The following is a 7,500-nucleotide window of genomic DNA, read 5'->3' as shown; positions in this document are numbered from 1 at the left end:
ATTCCAGAGGGTCGGGGCCAAGGTGGTGAAAGCTCTCCTAGTCGTGGAGACTAGTCTGGCCCCTGGGACCCTCAATAACTGCTGCCCAGATGTTCTGAGAGCGCGGGGCGGATTGTATGGGGAGAGGCGGTCCTCAAGGTATCCTGGGCCCAAGCCATTTAGGGCTTTATAGGTAATAACCAGCACCTTGTATTTCGCCCGGAAGCGAATCGGCAGCCAGTGCAGATCCTTAAGCACTGGTGTTATGTGGCTGGCTCTGGGTATGCCAGTAACCAGCCTTGCTGCCATATTCTGGACTAGTTGTAGCTTCCGGGTATGGTAAAAGGGCTGCCCCATGTAGAGCGCTTTGCAGAAGTCCAAACGAGAGGTTACCAGAGCATGTACTACTGTTTCAAGGTGCCTCCAGTCCAGGAAGGGACGCAGCTGGCGAATCAGCCGAAGCTGATAACAGGTGCTCCTGACTGTTGCATCCACCTAAGCTGTAAGGTGGAGGGACGAATCAAGGAGCACCCCCAGACTGCGTACCGAGTCCTTCACGGGAAGCGTAATCCCATTTAGGACAGGTGGAACCACCGTCATCCCCGGGCCGGGGGAACCTATCACGAGCACCTCCGTTTTCTCTGGATTCAGACTGAGTCGGTTTTCCCTCATCCAGCCCATTACCAACTCCAGACAGGCCACGAGAGGAGATACGCCATCCCCAGTCACTGCATCAGTCGGAGACATAGAGAAAACTATTTGGGTGTCATCAGCGTACTGATAACCCCGCATCCCATGTATCCAGATGATCTCTCCCAGCGGTTTCATGTAAATGTTGAAAAGCATGGGAGACAGAATGGCTCCTTGAGGGACCCCAGATGTAAGGGCCCTCTTATCGGAGCACACGTCTCCCAGCTGCACCATCTGGAACCTCCCAGAGATGTAGGACCGGAACCACTGAAGCGCAGTGCCCCCGACTCCCACCTCTACCAGGCACTCCAGAAGGATACCATGGTCTATGGTATTGAAAGCCGCTGAGATGTCCAAGAGCACTAACAGGGACACGTTTCCCCTGTCAATGCCCAGACGGAGATCATCGACCAAGGCGACCATGGCGGTCTCAACCCCGTAGCCCGCCCGAAACCCGGTTTGAAATGGGTCCAGATAATCCGTTTCATCCAAGATCGATTGAAGCTGGATTGCAACCGCCCTCTCAATCACCTTCCCTAAAAATGGCAGCAGCAAAACTGGCCGATAATTATTCTACATCAGGGGGTCGAGGGAGGGCTTTTTTAACAGCGGTTTTACTATGGCCAATTTTAAGCTGGATGGAAATTGCCTGTCCCTCAAAGATGTATTTATAATCTGGTGCAACAGTGAAGTTACCACCGGTCCCCCCTGAGCCGCTAGCCATGAGGGACAGCGATCGAGAGAGCAGGTTGTCTTCAGAACAATTCCAAGGATCTTGTCCACATCATCAGTACTGACCAACTCAAACTGATCCAGTTTAATAGAGTCCACGGAGGCTCTGGACACCTCTATTCTGGATTCTGCCCTAATGCCAGCTTTAAGACCTTCGCTTATCCGAGAGGTTTTATCCGCGAAGAAGTTGTTAAATTGGTCACAGCAGGCCTTAGAAGGTTCAAGGATCTGGTTCCGGGCAGGAGGGAGCTGAGTTAGCTCCCTGACTACCCTGAACAACTCTGCTGGACACGACTCCGCGGACACGATACGAGCACCATAGAACGAATTCTTAGCTGCTCGTATCGCCTCTCCGTAGTTCTCCAAAAGGCAGTCTAGGAGAGTCTTGTCGGCTAAGCGTAGGTGTTTCCACCAGCGATGCTCTAGCCGTCGCAGAACCCGCTTCCTCGCCCGGAGATCTTCCATATATCAGGGCTTTCGCTTGGAAGCAGGCCTGAGAGGGCGCTTGGGAGCGATCCTGTGTATAGCCCTAGAAAGACCGGTATCCCAGATACCAGTCAGGGCATCAACAGAGTCACCGTCATTTCCAACCATGTACCCCTCTAAGGCTTCCTGGAACCTTATGGGTTCCATCAGCCTTCGAGGGTGGACCATTCTAATAGGTCCACCACCCCCAGGGGGGATCTGGGTAGGAGCCTTGATTTTCGCCTCCACCAGGAAATGATCCATCCATGACAGGGCAGAGATATTAGTTATTTCTGCCCACGGATTTTCCGCATCCGTACAAAAGACCAAATCGAGTGTATTACCCGCAAAATGCGTCGGACCCGAGACCAATTGGGACAGGCCCATGGCCGCCATGGTATCCATGAATTCCCGAGCCGCACCGGATGGAATATAGTTGGCCGCGAAGGGGATGTTGAAGTCACCCAGGACAAGTAGCCTGGGTGTTTCCAGCATCAGCTCCGAGACCAACTGTGTCAGCTCGTTAAGGGAATCTGTTAGCGCACGGGGTGGCCGATACACCAACAGGATCCCTAGACTGTCCCTGGCCTTCAGGGTCAAGTAAATACACTCGATAAAGGAGGTTTGACGGATGTGGTTCCTGGTGAGAGACAGGTTGTTCTTATATACCAAGGCAACACCCCCCCCCCCGCCCACCTAACCTGGACTGGTCCTTCACTGAGAACCCAGCAGGAAGGGCCTGTGCCCACACAGCATCCCCCTCAGGCCCAAGCCAGGTTTCAGTAATGCAAGCCAGGTCACAGTTGCTATCCTCCAACAGATCGTGTATAATGTGGGTCTTGTTGTTTATAGACCTGGCATTGCACAGGAGCAGAGACAGGGTTTGTGGCATGGTTGGAATGACCCTCAGGTCCTTTTGGTTAGGAGAAGGACCGGAAGGAGAGATAGATATGACGCATCGATCTCGCCTTCCTCTGTAACGCAAGTCCATTCTCCTTCCGCCATACCCCCCCCGCCCCACACCACCTCAAGGGGAGCTCCGCTCATGCAGATGTTATCCTCTTCCTCCCCAGCCGAAGCATTCCCCGCTTCCATATCCTCCCCCTCCCCCTACCAAGCAACAAGAAGAACAGAGGTAAGTCACCGCAGACATTCTCTGTTCAATAGGCTGACAAGGGCACAATCCTCCTACTAATGCCCCGCTACCAAGGTGCGCAGTTGCGCAGTTGCGGAGCTGTGGAGTCCCAGAATGCAATCTGTGGGTGGCCTCCCCGGGACGGTGCGCAGCTGCGCACCTCCGACAACTCGAGGAGAACCACCCGGCAGCGACGCAGCTCTTTGGCAAAGTCCGGTGGCAAGAGGAGGCGTGACGGAGGAGGAGACCAGACAAGCTGGCTTTAAGCGTGCCGCTGCCCCGACACGCCCCTCTCTCCGCCTTCCCCCCAGGTGTCCCAAATTCGGCTCACCAGAGCCGCCGCAGAGATGCTGTGGAAGCAGGGAGTCCCAGAATGCAGTCCGTGGGCGGCCTCCCCGGGTGTCCCAAATTATGAATATTGATAAGTTCTAACCAAAGCAAGACAAGAACAAGACCATATCTCGTCCACTCTTGCTATTTGGGTTTTACCTTCCACTTCCATACATATGTTATTACAAACCAGTTAAGCTGATTTTTGTCACCTTACAAATGATGGGACAATCATAGCAGGAAAACACATTGAACTGAAATAATGAATGATGTTCATAAAGAGTAGCGATTGAGGTGGGGGGCAAAGGCTACCAAAACTCTTTCCAATTTCTGAGTGACTTGTGGTGAAGATGAGCAAAAAGGGAGAGGGAAGACATTCCTATAAATAATACTTAGCAATAGAGTTTGTCACTGAGAGAGATTGCCCTTAGTCTTGAATTTTAAAATTAACACGGGAATATGACAAGCCCTGTGAGACCCCTTATGGCTTTCTGGGCTATTTGGCTTTTTGGACTATTTACGCAATCTATTGCTGAAGAAGAGCTGAGCTACCTGCAATCCTTCAACAGTTTGGCTTGCTGCTGAGACCAGCAGGCCGGTGGTACCAAGCTTTGCACATTTATTTTCTTGGAAGAAGTGCTTTTATCCCCTCCATTAGATCACAAGGAAGAAGAAAGTCTGCACAGAGTCACAGGCATGTTTATGGTTTGATAAATTTGCTTCAGTTGGCGTTTAAGGTGGTCTGGAGTAAGGGCTGATGCATGGAGAGGCCACCTCAGTTAAAACAAAGTAACACTTATCCCTTAACAGTTTTCACATTCTCAACTCCTAGCAAGACAAAATCTCCTCTCTCGCCCACTCTTCCTATGTATTCCCATTTATTCCTAGTTCTTCCTATGTATTTCTAGCTCTTATCCTTTCTCTGTGCCTAACTGGCCCTAATTCATCTCATCTCATCTCAAGTTTTAACCTATTCCTTTATTCCCGTCCCCATCTCTATTTTTATGTGGCCCTAATTTTATTTCTAGCAGGCCCTAGGTGAACCATTTTCATCAGGGTAACTGTCTTGCTCTATCAAAATAAAAAAAGTAACAGCTATATATTTACCATGTTGCTGGTGTGTGTGTGTGTGTGTGTGTGTGTGTGTGTGTGTGTGTGTTGGTTTTTTAAAAAAACAGTATAATCTGGAAAGGTCCAAGGTAGAAACCTCTGTTTGTGAAAATGCCATGAGCATGACGCAACATCCAAACCATTCTGACTGACTGGTTCACCTAGGGTTTAAAATCTTCCTGGAATTAGAACAAGAAGCACTATTTCTTGTGTATGCTGTAATTATACACTTCTAAAGAGTATTATGGGACAATATTACAAGGCATGTTTAAACAATGTGCGAAGGACATTACATATATTTAGCATATCATCTTACTTTCTGGTTTTGCTTGTTCCAGAGGGGTTTCTGTATCTGTCTATTGCTGCAAAAACAAGATGTCCAAGATCAGCAGTTTTATTGCCCCACAAGCTTATGTGGACTAAAGATATTTTGTATTAATTTGTAATTTTAAATTGACATTTATGTGCAAAATTAAATATTAGTATTTAAAATTATTTTTAGTCAAAATATTCTTTTTACGAGAATGTTTTGCTAGTAAATGAACCAACACTGCTGTTATTATACTTGCCAGGGCAGAATTTGCAAGGGAACCTTTGTACCTTTCCACTTTCCCCTATCCTTGAGTTTGTCCCTGTTTTGGAAGAACATCTAGGGAATAAAAAGATCTTCTTTTGGATCCAAGACTTCCCAAATCTGGCCTCTTTTTGTCTTCTGGGCAGTTGGAGTAGTGATGATGGGAATATTTCTCTGCCAATCAATGCAAAACTTCAGAAATTGTTGGGAAATGTAAGAGACAGCAGTGGATCTCTTTAGCAGAGTAATAAAATTGGTAAAGCAGAAGATGAACAAGTCAGACACATGGGGTGTTTAGCACAGATAGTCTTTCTAGCCTCTTTTGTAAAATATATAAAAGTAGCTTTAATTACAAAACCTGTACATACTAAACACTTGGTCTAATGGAGGGGGAAGAAAAGAGACAAAATACGGTATCTGGAGGTTAGAGCAACATGGATAGAGAGTGGGTATGGAAAAGCAAATGAACTAGAAATCAGAAAACATACAGACAAGCAATTAGTGAGCATAACATGGAAAAGTTACTAACTCCAACTGGGGTGAGTATAGTGTGGCTTGTGGATCTCCCACCAGTTGCCCAACCACCGCCCCAGGCCACCAATTGACTCCAAACCATGCAGAAAGCCCCTAAATGCATAGAAAATTGAAAAAATAGGTCCACTCCACCCCAGAAGTGACTGCCAAATATCTTTCTTTTCCTCTGCAGTCCATCCCCCCACCTCAAAATGCCATCAAGAACTGATGTGATGACACTTCTGGTCCCTATTTTGAATGATGCACAGACCAAACCCTGGTTCTAGTGTGAGCAGTCAGGACCATGTCCAGTATGTCCCACACCAGACCCAAGGCATAACAGGTTAAAACTGAGGTGTGTTACAGACACGCCTATAGTACGTCCCCAGGACATATTAGGGTTAGGAAGGGGCGTCACTTCCTGATGCCCCTAACCCTAGTAAGTATTGGGTCCATACAAAATGGCGGCACCCGTTCCACACGGACGCCGCCATCTCAGCATAGCAGATGCATAGCGTCCGCACGTCGCACCCTGGATGTGATGCCGCGAGTGCGTGACTAGCGCCTCGCAGCGTCACATCCAGGATGCAAAAAAGCACCATTTTGGGGTTTCTTTTTGCTCCGTGAGGGAGCCGCACGGTTTGGCCGCTGCAGCTCCCTCACGGAGCAACCGGCAGCGCTGGCAGACCGCCGCTTTTAGGCAGTCTGTAACGTGCCATAGTAAACAAATTTACCTGTAGCTCTGGATTGTCTGGGAAGATGTGCTGGGCTGCTCAGCACATCCCCCACAGCTGCAGATCTCCTGTTCTGAGGTCAGAATGAGGCTCCTAGCATATGACTGTCACTGGGCACCTAGTTCTAACCTCAGAAATGAGTGACTTATGGCAGTGGCAGATGCAATGGAACATCTGGGCAGACAGCTACTATGATGTGGAGACAAAGGTGGGGAAACTGCACAACTGCAGGGCCAGGATACTCCAGGCCTACCCCTTGAGTATCCTGGCCAGTGCAGACAAAGCCGATGTGCAAAAAATTCTATAGATAATGAAGTTGCAATCTGTACAGAAGGTGGAAAACAGGTCAGTTCATACCAGGGGCCACAAAGTTTGATGTCCAATGCCCCCCTTACCTTGTTTGGAGTGCACATCCATGTAAATGAATATTCATGAATACCAAATACACTATCTGATAGAATTTATGAGTTACAAATCAGAAGACAATTCCAGTCAAAGTACATTATAAATACTATACTGTTCTACCCCTCCTCAGCTTAGTAGGTAGATTTGGAGTACAAGCAGAAGGGAAAATAATTCAGACTGCTTCTGATTGCATTTTGCAGTTCAGATTGTATTGTGTGTCTGATAATATCATTGGAGATGTCCTATGGCCCAAGAGTAATCTCTTCTTTGCAGCTCTCAGTGGACTTTTAAATGCAAGCCTTGAAGTTTCCCCACCCTGGCTAATTCTATTTTTGGAAGGCATGAGCCTTTTGAACTACAGAAGAAAATAGCAAGTCTTGTCTCTTTCTGTAGCTCAAATGGCCTACTCTATCCTTCCTTTCCCAAAAGGAATGAGCCATGCTGGGAAAATTTCAAGTCTGCCATAAGTGTTAAAAGTTTTAGGAGGAATAGAATCCAAAGACACTCTGGGGGGGAAAAGTTGCATGATGACTGACTGTATTAAATTCACTATTGGAAGAGGGGGGCATTAATCAGGGAAAGAACATAGCAGCATAAAAAGCTCTGCTGGATCAGACCTAAGGTCTATCTAAGGCCTTGTCTGCACTAGCCAGAGGAAAGCCCAGAGTATCCTCCTCCCAGAACTACCCTGACCTCCCCTCATTATTGGCCCTCTATTCCCTCACCAGGGCAGCTGTCTGCACAGGTGTCCTGCTGAGCCACCTGAAGCATTTGCCACTGCTGAGCTCAGAACAAGGCACCCTGTGATGATCAAATGTCTGGTTCCTTGTTCT

This window comes from Sceloporus undulatus, chromosome 1 (assembly GCF_019175285.1).
Source record: "Sceloporus undulatus isolate JIND9_A2432 ecotype Alabama chromosome 1, SceUnd_v1.1, whole genome shotgun sequence".
Taxonomy (NCBI): Eukaryota; Metazoa; Chordata; class Lepidosauria; order Squamata; family Phrynosomatidae; genus Sceloporus; species Sceloporus undulatus.
This window is presented reverse-complemented; position numbering follows the sequence as displayed.